This window comes from Pan paniscus, chromosome 10, assembly GCF_029289425.2.
Source record: "Pan paniscus chromosome 10, NHGRI_mPanPan1-v2.0_pri, whole genome shotgun sequence".
NCBI classification, from domain to species: domain Eukaryota; kingdom Metazoa; phylum Chordata; class Mammalia; order Primates; family Hominidae; genus Pan; species Pan paniscus.
The window spans coordinates 87151395-87164740 of NC_073259.2; the positions used below are offsets into that span (position 1 = coordinate 87151395).

At 33.1% G+C, this 13346-nt stretch overlaps 1 protein-coding gene across 16 annotated transcripts in view; it reads left to right on the plus strand.

Moving 5' to 3' along the window:
* SYT1 (synaptotagmin 1) overlaps nucleotides 1-13346 on the plus strand; it is a 588627-nt gene that overhangs the window by 238370 nt on the left and 336911 nt on the right. For 3 of the 16 annotated variants that reach the window (XM_055095933.1, XM_034936270.2, XM_055095934.1), the window contains one exon: nucleotides 4731-4772. The exons of the other annotated variants lie outside the window; for them this stretch is intronic. The gene's annotated coding sequence lies outside the window, so the exon portion shown is untranslated. The remainder of the gene's footprint in view (nucleotides 1-4730; nucleotides 4773-13346) is intronic. 16 annotated transcript variants of the gene reach the window in all.

The following is a 13346-nucleotide window of genomic DNA, read 5'->3' on the forward strand; positions in this document are numbered from 1 at the left end:
GGGGAGAAAGTGGCCCCTAACTAAGTTACCTTGAACCTCTTTATTCCAGAATTCATCATCTACTAACAAAATTTTTTGTATGTCAATATAAAACTAGAAATGAAAAATCTCAAAGTATTAGCAACAAGAGCCCAATAAGTATGAAACACCCAGCAACAGAAACTATTTATATTGGCTAGATCTAAATTTGTCTATGTCAGTTAATATTATTTATGTTACCTAATCTCAAAGGGTATACTAGAATTTCAAGTTATAAAGATGTGGTTTCAATTAAATATATTAAAGTAGTTCTCAAAACAGTTATTTTAGTGTCCAGTTATTCACTAAGAAAAAAACATTTAATGTTCTGGTTAGTGGTGACTTAGTACAATGTTTCCATCCTTGGGCTCTTGGCCCCAGTCCAATCGTAAACATGTTGTACCCTGCTGTGGTACAACGGGAGAAAACCACGTGTTAGCAGAGGCTCCTATCAGGACCTTTGAGGAACTGAATCTCTTTGTGAATAAGCAGCTCCTAAGAAAGATCTGATCTAAGCATAACATGATCTGAAAATTTTTGCCTCTCCACGTGCCATTTTAGAACCTGTGAACAGCACACTACACAGATTGGTAGCAGAGCAACTTCAACTGGTCCAATGTATGAGTATCGACTTTTTATCCTTTAGAGCTTTACTGCTGCCACTCAAGGGCAAATTGGGAAATAATTCCAAAAAATGCAGCCAATGGTAATTTTCTACATTGTAAGCACAGGAAAGGAGGAAATAAAAGAAAAGATAAATAGGTTACCTTAGTGCTATCCTTAGTAACTCTGTCCAATCTTGGCAATGACAAACCTATATAAACTTTAACTAAATAAAGGCAATGCAGCCAGAAGGTGAATTTTGCTACTTGGCTTACAGTCCTGATCCTGAGAAAACTGTTAATTCCCCTGATGTCACTAAATACTCCCTACAATTAATTACTCCCTCAATTAATACACTGAGAAATGTATTAATTCAAAAAATCCATTTTCCACATAAAAGAGAAGCTTTAGCACAATAACGTTTTGTCTAAACATTATTTATTCATTGCCACTGAGAGTTTTAAAACAATGCAATTTGGAATAAACATATGCCTGGTTAATGTTATCCTTTAGAGAGAAATAAAAATTAATAATTTAAAACCATATAGTTGTAAGGCATCTGGTTTGATAGAAATGTACTCTTGAGGTAGAACAGTGAACAATTACTCAAAAATCAGAAATACTGGAGGAATCACAACTTCTCAGATGGTTAGTCTATCTGTAAATACAAAGTAGGGTTTTTAATCCTTAAATAGCTTGTCATTTCTAACAATGTGAAGAATATATTGATAAATATCTTTAAAAGAATGAGTTTTTTTTTTTAACTTCTGTGTCTGTGTTAAAAACAAACACTGGTATACTTTGAAATAAATTGTCAGTAATGTACTGTGTGATTTTATAAAAATAGCATAGACACTAATTCCTAATTATGACAGTGACTGGCTTACTGAATTCAATTGGAGATTAATCTAGTTCACATTTTTCAAAGCACAGCACTAATACTCTGTACTCCTAATCCGGATCCTCTAAATTAGAATCCCAGGGGAAGCATTTCCATTCAACATTCCAGGTAATCGTAGGCATGCTAAAGCTTTAGAATCACAGTAAACATATTTTGCCATAGAAATTTCTGAAGATTTGTCAAATTTTTAACACTTGATTAAATAATTGTACATGTTCTTTGAACTTTAAAGTAATAGAGTAATATATTATTCATACGTTATATATAAGCATATTCAAAAATAGATGTATGTTAAATAATAATAATGAACATTTGGAGTGCTTCTTTGGAGGTATTGTTTTAAGGAGGAGTTCGTTAATATTATTTTGTTGAGTACTCACAGCAACTGTACGAAGTATTATGTTTATCCCCCATTTTATGATGAAGAAAAGAGGTAACTAATTTGAATAAATTGCCTGAGGTCACACACCTAGCAAGTGGCAGAGCCAACTTTGGACTCATGCAATCTAGCTCCCAAACCTCGTCTTAACCACCAGGTCATACTATATCTTAAAGGTTTTTCAGTGAAAACTGGTCTGCTAAGAAGTCATAATAATAGGAAATGCTTTTAGTTGAACAAGAGGAACGAAGGTAAGGAGGAGAGAGGAGAGGAAGGAAAAGAAGGAAAGGAGGAGGAGGAGAGAAAGGATCTTACAAAACAATATAGACACAACTGTTTTGCAGTGAAAATATACATAGAAAAAAAGACTAAAAAGGTATAAACCAAAATACTTATTATCAGATGATGGGGTGGCAGTAATTTACTGTGTTTTCTCTATTTTCCAAATTCCCTGTAATAAGAGAATAAATGATCATGTATTGCTCTTATAATCAGAAAACAATAAATGAGTCATTTTACAGGCTGATTACATATGTCTTAGTTGACCTGTTTCGTAAATATAGGAATTGATTTAGATTTTTAATTATACTTATTACTTAGCTACCTTTAGAACACATAAATGTATAATAACTGTTTTTTAAAAACTTTGAAGAATGGTTTAATCCTTATATGTAAATTCTATATTTTTATATTATGTTTAGGTGCTCTATGAAGAAAAAAATGCAAACCACATTGTGGCTTTAAAATAAGTATGTTATTTCTACCTCACTGCAATGGAAAACATTCCAATCTTATTTTGTTCTCCAATATTATGTACATAATGAAATAAATAAGATTATTTATCAATACATTTTATTTTACATTTGTTTTATTATTCTGATCAGAATTTATTTTGTTAGAATTCAGAAAAACTGTACCTTAAAATGTACGGTAAGAACAGATATTTGCACACTGGTGTTCATAGTACCACTATTCACAAGCATCATTCACAAGCCAAATAATTCATAGCACTATTCACAAGTACCAAAGGTGGAAGCAACTCGTGTTGCTTCCATCAGTGGATAAGTGAATAAACAAAATGTGGTATAACCGTACAATGGAATATTTTTCAGACTTGGAACGAAATTCTGACACATGTTACAAAATGGATGAACCTTGGAGACATTATGCTAAGTGAAATAATCCAGTCACAAAAGAACAAATATTGTATGATTTCACTTATATGAAGTGACTAGAGTTGTCAAATTCATAGAGACAGAAAGTAGAGTGCTGAAGGAAGGGAAGAATGGAGAGTCAGAGTATACAAGGTACAAAGTTTTAGAGAAGGTGAAAAGTTCTGAAGATGGAGAGTGGTGTTGGTTGTACAATGTGAATGTAGTTAATGGCAAAGAACTGTCCACTTAAAATGGTTAAAATAGTCAAGTTTGTGTTATATATAAATTTCCTCAATAAATAAGCTTGGTGTGGTGGCTTATACATGTAATCTTAGCACTTTGCAAAGTTGAGGTGTGGAAACCACTTGAGAAGAGCCTGGGCAACATGGCAAAACCCCATCTCTACAAAAAGTAAAAAAATTAGCCAGGCATGGTGATGCATGCCTGTAGTCCCAGCTACTCGAGGGCTGAGGCCAGAGGATCACTTGAGCCTGACAGGTCGAGGCTGCAATGAGCTATGATCATGCCACTGCATTCCAGCCTAGGTGACAGAGTGAAACACTTCCTCAAATAATAAGTAAAATTAAAATAAATTAATTAATAAAATAAAAGATATTAAATAGTATTTTTTCATTTGTTATTGCATTCAAGACAGATGACATTCTCAAAATCTTAAAATTACCTATTCATAAGGGTTGTACTCCTAAAGATGCTTTAATAGACATCTTTTTTAGAAACCTTGCATTTATCGCCTCCTAATTGGTCTTTGATCATAATATATCCCTGCTTATTGAACTCCTCCTGTGGGTATCATTCACATTATAAATAAAATCCAAATTCTGCAAAAAATGCTTTATAATATTGATCTCTGTGCATAGAAATGTACCTACACATATGTCCCCTCTCCCTCTCTTTCCTTCTCTCTCTCTCTCTTTCTCTCTCTCTGTCTCTGTCCTTCCTACAGCTGCACAGGCTTCTTGCTGTTCCTGGTACATACCAACTTTTTAACTTTGACCAAGACATGACACTCAATACTTCCACCCCTGGAAAGCTTCCCCTAGACTTCGGTTGTTCCTTTTCAGCAAGGTCATTCCTAAGGGCCCCATCCAAAACAGTGCTGCTTCTAAGATGCAGCCACTCTATGCTTTAGCCTTCTCTCTGTGTTTCCTTCTTAGCACTTCAATAACTAAAATGCTGTATGGTTCACTTGTGTGTTTGCTTTCTTTCTGTAGTGGAATGTGAGCACCAGGAGAGCACACATCTCAACTGTCTTGTTACCACTGTATCTCCAGTGTCACAGCACTTAGCACAGTGCCTGGTACAAAGTAAATACTCAGCAAATACTGCGTGTGCAACTGTTTGTATAAACATATTCAAAATACCTCATTGGCTGTCATTGATATTTGTGGTATAGATAAAATGAGATTGAGGTTTGCAATAGTAAGGATGAGCCATTTCTGAATCAACAACTTTTAAGTAGGTGGTCATTTGTTCTCTGAGATAATATCCTGATTTTAGGTAATAGAATTTCATAAAATGGACCCAACTTTTTTCTCCACTGAGAAATAATTTGAATATGAGCATTTGTCATGTATTTTCTTAAATGCTTTACATTCATTGTAGCATTTCATCCTTACAACACTATAAGGTAAATATTATTATTGCCATTTTACAGATACAGAAACTGAGGTACACAGAGCGATTTACCCCAGGTCAAGTAAGTATTCAAATTGGATTTCATTATTAGCAATGATTCCCAAGCTAATGCCTTTAAGCAGTATTGACTGTGGCTTTCCCTAAACACAGATAAGTTTTACTTATCGTGGCAATTTTTTATTACCTATTACATTTAAAATGTGTGCTCATTCAAAAAAGTGAAGACATGAATATTCAAATAAGAAAATAATATAAAAATCATCCCTAATCCTTTAATTAGACATTACCACTTTTAAAATAAATTTTCCTTATCTTTGGGCTTTGCATAGACAACTTAAAATAAATCAAAATGAAAGAGGAATGAAAATAGTGAACTAGTAAAATTCCAGAATAAGCAAAGTCCTAAAAGATATTTTTTTCATTTAACATGTTAAATGTTTTTTTCAATTGTATCCATTCATCTTTTACTTTATGATATGGAATGAGGAGTGAAAGTTTCCTTACTAAAAATTTTTTTTAAAAAACTGACCTGGCAGATAGTAGGTATATTCTTTTATGAAAGTAAATATGAAATTATTTAAAGGGTATTCAAAAAGTTTTAATTGAATAATATAGCATAATATTTATTCCATAAAATAAAAATATTTTAAGTAGTTATAATATTAGATTCATAGTGGCTTCTAATATTTTTAGGGAAATAAGAATGATGTGACCTCTTAGTGTCCAACTCAACTTCCCTGGTTAAACTGTATCTGTGATAATTAACCATATTTTGAACAGATTTACTCTGAGCAGGCATTTTTCATATGTGTGAAAATGAGCCATAAGAGCTTCAACAGATAATGCCAGAGGATGGGGCTCTCTTAAGAATATGTACTTACCCACACCAGCAGTGCAACCTTACCCTTGGGTATGTAAATTTCACTTGATAGATATTCCACATGCATACTGTAAGAACATAAGGCAGGAAATATAGAAAAATTGAATGCTCCCACAGTGACAAATAGTAAAATTATACTAAAAATAGCTGCACAGGGATTGTTTTACAGTATTATTATATGCTGTTGTCACTGGAAAATAGTGTTTTTCTTGCAATACATTGCAATGTTATACGATATGTTATTATAAAAAAATTATGTTGACATCATTCAATGGAGTCAAATTTTCTTTTTTTTTTGTAATTTGGTCTACTCTATCAGACAACACTCATCTCAATGTGTCCTTCAAAATACAAAGAGTTCTTTTTTCAAATTTAATAGAGATTTAGTGAAAACTGTAGAAAGTATATAAATAAGGATTTATGTTGCTTACAAAACTGAATAAAAGATCATACCTCTCTTTAGGGAACTTACAAATTAGGAGGGAGAGGGATTTTTAGAAACACAGTACATGATATATATATACAATACATATATAGCATGTTCCCTAATCGCTACAAAATCCTAAGGCAATTTAGAGAAAAAAGTGACCATAAAAATTGTGATTAGGAAATAATGGGGAGATGCATAAGTCCTGATGTTTCATCAGGATAATGGCTTTAATTTGGATCCTGAAGTATTAGTAGGCTATTAATAGGCAAGGATCTCTTTATTCCTTACACACATATTAATTTAGCATCATACTATGAACTTGTCCAAGGGCTAGACAGATCAATTGAACAGCACTAAGTAAACCCTACTCTAAAGGCTTCCGGTAAACGAATACTAGATAAATTAGGTAAGTTCAGATACTGATAAATTCTATTACAATAATAAGATAGGATAATAGCAAGTTGCTTGAAAGAGTAAGTTGCAAGCAAACTTGAAAGTTGTTTGAAAGAGGAGAGAATGGGGCCTTTTTGTGAGGTAGGGCTTTCTGGAAACACAGTATCTGAATAAATATTAAAAGCCAATCTCAAATAGAGCATTTCAGAAAAAGGAAATAGATTTATTAGAGATTCCGAGATTGAAACAATATTGGTCATGAGTTCAAGAAACAATAACTAGAACAAAATGGCGGTGGGACAGAATGAGGTCAGATTAGAGAGGTAGACACAGATCATACTGTGCAGGATCAAGGAGATATTCAAGACAGAAAGAACAGCTAGAGCCAAAATACAATTCAAAACACATAGAGCACAATGGTTGAACATAGGTGGCTATTGGGATCAAATGGCTTGGCTTCAAATTCTAGCTCTTCCACCTCCTGTTTGTTTAGCGTTGACCACATTATCTATTTTTTCAAGCTTCAGCCTTCTCATTTTTAATGCAAAAATAATGATGATGCCCAGCTTCCCATGTGTGATGAGTACTTCTTGGTATAATGCATGTACAGGGCTTAGCAACGTGTCCAGCACTAACAAAGTAACCATTCTAGAGTATTTTGAAGAACAGAATTGAGTCCAGTTTAATTGTTACATATAAGGAAGAGTAATGGAAAATGAGTCTACAAATAAAACAGGAACCAGAGTTAAGCAGAATATGAAACATCAGACTATTTCATAATCAGGAGAAAATCCTTGCACTCCTTTAAGCAGGGAAGTGATGTGTCAGCAGTAAACTTTGGGTAGATTAATATAGCAATTGTTGACAAAGTATTTTGGATATTGGAGATAAGAAAATAAGCAATTTGGCCGGGCGTGGTGGCTCACGCCTGTAATCCCAGCACTTTGGGAGGCCGAGGCAGACAGATCAGGAGGTCAGGAGATCGAAACCATCCTGGCTAACACGGTGAAACCCCGTCTCTACTAAAAATACAAAAAAATTAGCCGGGCCTGGTGGCGGGCGCCTGTAGTCCCAGCTACTCGGGAGGCTGAGGCAGGAGAATGGCATGAACCCGGGAGGCGGAGCTTGCAGTGAGCCTAGATTGCGCCACTGCACTCCAGCCTGAGCAACAGAGCTAGACTCCGTCTCAAGAAAAGAAAAGAAAAAAAAAGGCAATTTAATTTGTTCTAAGATAGAGACCAAAGAGAAGGACTGGATTGAAGACATTGTAGAGGTTAACTTGGCAGGACTTTGTGACTAAATGAATGAGTACAATCTCAGGAGCCTGAGAGAATATATAATTGAAATACAGATGGTGGGGAAGGAACCAGTTTGAGTCAGAAGAAATTGAGTGAACTGTAGACCTGCTGCTCTGAGATTCCTGCAGCTATCCAGCAAGCAGTTGGAAATGCAAAAGTAAACTAAGGGGAAAAGTACTGGCTGGAAATGTAGGCTAACATTCAGATTTTAGCTGCAGCTTTCTGATTGCCGGTTGGATTGTCAAGAGAAAAGAATGAAGATAAAAGAGCAGAATACTAAGGATATAACCCTAAGGTCCAAGTATAGTTCACTAACAAGACTAGAAGAATGAGTTTATGAATGAGATAGGCGAGTGATCCACATGGTCAAAGGAAAGCCAGAAGAACAGGGATCATATTCTACATGTCAATTGCTGGATATAAATGATACCTAAATAATGAATTTAAACATTTTAACTCAGATATTCAGTTTATGGCATGGCAAACAACTGATTTAAAAATTGTTTATAATGCTTTTTTTTTTTTTTGCTCATAATGAAAATGATGTAAAAATTCCTGAACTCTGTGTGTTTTTCCTGTATATATCTAATTTACTTACAAAACTCTCATAGGGAACTTTTTTTTAATGTTCCATTTTTAAAGCCTAGAATAACTTCCTAAGGAAAGTGTGAAATATTCAGACCCATAATAGCTTCCTAGAAAGTAGTTCTTACTTTCCATATGAAAAAAAAATTCTTTGACATAATAGCTAAAGGTGATGAAATTGTTTCTTCTTTAAATGACTCTAGTCTTATGGTGGCATTTAGAAATGCATCTTAAGTGAGGGGTTATCACAAAGTCTTTTTTATCTGCTAGTTTTTCCTCTACTTTACCTTTAATCATAGTAGGAACAAAGTATAAACAAAATCAGCAAATATAAATAAAAATTGTATACATTGTTCTATTTTATTTGTTATCCAACAAATGTCTCACTTTGCATTGTGTAGACCAGAATTCGGGTTCATAGAAAAAAATTCTTTCTTCAAATGAGCATGCTTATTTATATAAATAAAATTATAAATGGAATTAAGAAATAATAAAACTTATGTAAGGTATTTAATTACTATGACCAACTATATATTAATAAACTTGCAAATATCAGTGAAATAAATATCTCAAAAGCTAGAAATGATCAAAATTAACTCAAGACATATAAAACATAAAGAGTTCAATAAACCAGGAATAAATTTTATTTTTTATCCAAGAACTTTAGGGCCAGAGAGTTTACTAATGTTATTTTGAAATTCAAGTAATAACTTGATATAGTGTTTGTATAATATAAATTGTAATGGTTATCTATTATTGTTCCTGATGATTACAAAATTTGATCAACAATTTGATCAACAGCATGAAAAAATGTAGTACAATGATGCAGCTATTAACATAGATGAATACAAAAGTATAAAATATATACCAACAAGGTATTTCCAATAATACATTAATGTATTGATGACATAAGATAGGTTTGTTCCAGAAGTTTAAAAAATGTTGTCAATGAATTTGATAAAGTTTAATATTCACATTAAAAGTACTACCGTTAAAACCAAAATATAGCATACTTATTCTCTCCATTATTTTGGAATAAGAAAAAATTATTCTTTGCAGAGCTCATGCTTATATGCATAGAATACCCCAGAGAGTTATCTGAAAACTGTCAGACATTATTCTTAAAGACTTTAGCTACAAGAATTTAGATACAATATAAATAGCCTAAAAACCAGTAACTTGATGTTGTATCACTGATGACTGCTTACAAGATGGAAATAATTTATTATCAATTAAGAAAAAAGCTAAAACATACCCAGAAACAATCCTAACAAATCTGTGGGAACTTTACCAATAAAACTATAAAGCTTCATTTAAAAAACAAAAAACTAAATAAACAGAGAGATGTACTAGATGGGCTACTGGATGGAAACAAATATTGTAAAAATATAAATTCTAAATTTAGAGATTTAATGCAATCTTCAGCAAATTACTAGAATATTGTTAAGAACTTAACATAATCATAAAGTACATTTGGAACAATCAAAGTAGAAAGACAGCTACAATTAAATGACATTACTTTTTTTAATACAAGAAAAAAGAGCAAAGATGAAGATATGCACCAAGCTGATAACAATATAATCTCTTGGGGGTGGAATTAAAAGGGTTTGATGGAGAGGTGAGGCTATTTCTTTTTTTCTATATTTCTTTAGTGGGAGTGATTTTTACTTTCTTCTGACTGTATTTTTTAAAAAAGTTGTTAAAGCAATAAAAGCTGAAAATCTAGGGAAATATTTACATCCAATATAACAAATGTTTAATATCTTTAATATGTAAACATATGTATCACTTATAATAAAAGTATTCTAATAGAAAATTTTATAAATATTATCAGGTAATTGGCACTGAAAATAAGAAATTAAAAATTCAATATAACAAAAACATTTTAAAAATAGAGAAAGCTTTTTTATCTCTGTAATTTTGTGATTTAAATGTTAAGACTGATAAGGATACAGTGAGAGAGACCCTCCCATGCCCCTTGGATAGGAATGCAAAAAGGGAAATGAAAATCTCTGATTGCTGAATCATAATGCATTTTTACTTTCCTTCTCATACATTTGTGGATTTTAAAAAATTCTATAATACTACACATTATTTCTATATTAAGGAAAATAAAAATTATTTCAAATTCAAGAAAGTTATGTTTTATGTAAATGCAGCAAGCTAGAACTTTTAAATATAGTACTTCTTTAAAACACTGCTTTTTAAAATTTATTTATGAGTACTGAACATGGTTATGGTCTCAATTTCTCTCCCCAGTAAGTTCATGCCTAACATTTTAGTCCTTGAAATGGAAATACACAATGTCTTCTCATAAGGATAGTAGATGGTATATATAGTAATAACTATCATAACATTAGTAATGTTGCGGGAACTTTTCCTTAGTTCAGCTAAAGATGGGTGTCCACAAGAAATTAGGCTTGCAGACAATTTGAAGCGTGAGGAGGGCAGGGTTCAAGGAAAAGAGGGAAAACAGGGACTCTCCACAAGGCCAGGGGCCCTGCTAGGGTGCTTCCAGCCTGGCAGATTGAATCCCAGGTTCTACTCAGGAAGAGGAGGGCCAGGCTCCTCCCTGCTGCAAACAGCACAAACTTTTATGGCTCCAACCCAGTGCGCACTCCTCCCAATGTTCAGGCCAGTTGGAGGCTCTGCCAGGGAGCCCTTCCCACCTGTCTCAGTAATAGTCAAAATATTGAACTTTATCATATGCCGGATACTGTGTTAAGCTCTTCAGAGGCATTAGCCCAGTTAATCATCAAACCCTATGTGATGGATGTTACTGCTTTCACCATTTTGTAGATAAAAGAATCGAGGGTCAGAGAAGTTACATGAATGTCCAGGATGGTGGGACTTGGAGGAGGAATGCCAACACCTATGCCCAGCTAGATCACTTATTTATTTGCTGTCTTCCCTGAGAGGCCATTTAACTTACTTGAGCCAAAAGGTTCTCAACTCAGCTATAAAATGGAAATAATAATACTTGGCAATGTTGTGAAACCCAAATGATGTACTATATGTGAACGCACCCTGAATAGCAAATTCTATAAATTCAAAGCATAATAGAGATTAAGTATTTACAGTTTCCTTCTTTAAAGTATCTTTCTTATTTTACCACTTATCTTTGCCCCAAACTTTAAAAATTGTGATATTTCATAGGAGAAATTATTTTTCCTTATTGAATCCAATATCTGAAGCTTTGTCTACCCAGTGTTGCTAGTCAGTGTTTTATTGCAGACTAACCTATTAATGACCTCTTTAAAAGTAAATTCCAACCACAGAAACTGTCTTCCTGTGTAAGACTTTAGGTGCAGCAAATAATCATGCATCTACAGCAAGTTTTCCACTCTATATTGCTACTGCCAAAGAATCTCAGATGAGATATGAGAGAAAATAAATTAGTCTCATATGATTCAAAATGTAGTGAACACTTTGCAAACAAGTATTTTTTAGCATCTTAAATAAATTTTGGTTGAATTACGTCTCATTTATAATATCACATTTCATCCTAATTTCAATTGTTTTCCATATTGTCTCCTATTGACTTCTACTCCATTTCACAAGAAGAGTAAACCTTACTTTAATTCATTTCCGAATAGAAGATTGAAGGAAGACCCTGCTATAAGCATAGCGTCCTACACAAGGAATAGCTAGAGATGTAGGAAAATTTTTATTGATTGGAAAAAAAAAAGTGAGCTGACCTCCAATATTTTCTGTTAGGTTTTCTCTGTGATATGGCACAGGAAAAAATAAATAATAATTTGAAAAAAGAGGCAGCTTTTTCATATTGCTATGGAGCAATTTATGAATAGGACATAAGTCCTTTTTTCCTCCTAAAATAGGGACTTTATGGGGTTTTCATCTTCTTTTTTATTAGTGGTTGGATTATCTGATCATTTACATTATAAGAAACACAGGAAAATCTAGAAAACATTTTACATTTTGTTACAGATTTACAAATAGCATGTTTTCACTTTCATTCTAAAACTAATTATTGATATCAGAAATTTGTATCTTACCTAGATCATTGGTTAACAAGACAGATTTTTAATTCATAAACTTTAATTCTTCATATAGCAGTCTGATTGAACCAATACATTTTTAAAAAATTTATCAGCTAATTGAAGTATAACGTGAATTAAACACACATAGACTTCAAAATAAAGCATAAATAGAAGTGCATGGAAAGATGTACCGATGATTGGTTCTTAGGAAATTAATAATAAAGGCTAACATTTGTTGAACTCTTACCAAGTACGACATGCAGTTATAATATGCGTTACTTCTTTTAATATTCACAATAATTTTATAATTAAGTACCATTGCTACTTTATAGTCAAACTATTAAGTGATTTGCCCAAGGACATGCCACAAAAAAAGTGATGGAGTTGGATTATGCCGGCATTGGTCGAACTCAACAAGCAGTGTTCCTCACCTCTCACCTACACTCTGGGTAACATTTATTTTTCAAAATCTTAACTATATAAAGTATAGCAATGAAAAATGAAGAATGTTCTAAATATAAATTGCCCTCACTTAAAAGCTTAAAAAGAAACTAGCTACAATGAAAGGAGAATCCGTATATGTCAGCGTGATCTAGCGCAGTATTTGTAATAAAGCTGAGGTGGGGGGCAGTGGAATAAAGAAGGGAAAATCCCTAGGGGAATATATTAGAATTAAAAAGGAGCATTTTAATACTATGCACACACCACCTCCCAACTCTAGAATTTCCCACCAGTTTTTCTCCTGCCTTACGTAGCCTTTCAAATACTCTTTCTCTTCCTGGAACACCCTTTCTACCTCTCCCTCACTTCAGGGCTAAGTTCTGCAAGTTGATCTCTTCTAGACTATCAGAACCTTTCAAGCAAGGACCATAAGTTTTTTTATTCATCTTAACATAATAATAAGTTGTAATAATTATAATAAATTATAATAAGTTATAACAACTTTTAAAACTATCACGCCTCCCACAGACTCAACACTCAAGAAGTATTTGTTGAATAGACAAATATGATATATTTCAAAGTATCTCACAGTTTGCAACGCATTTTC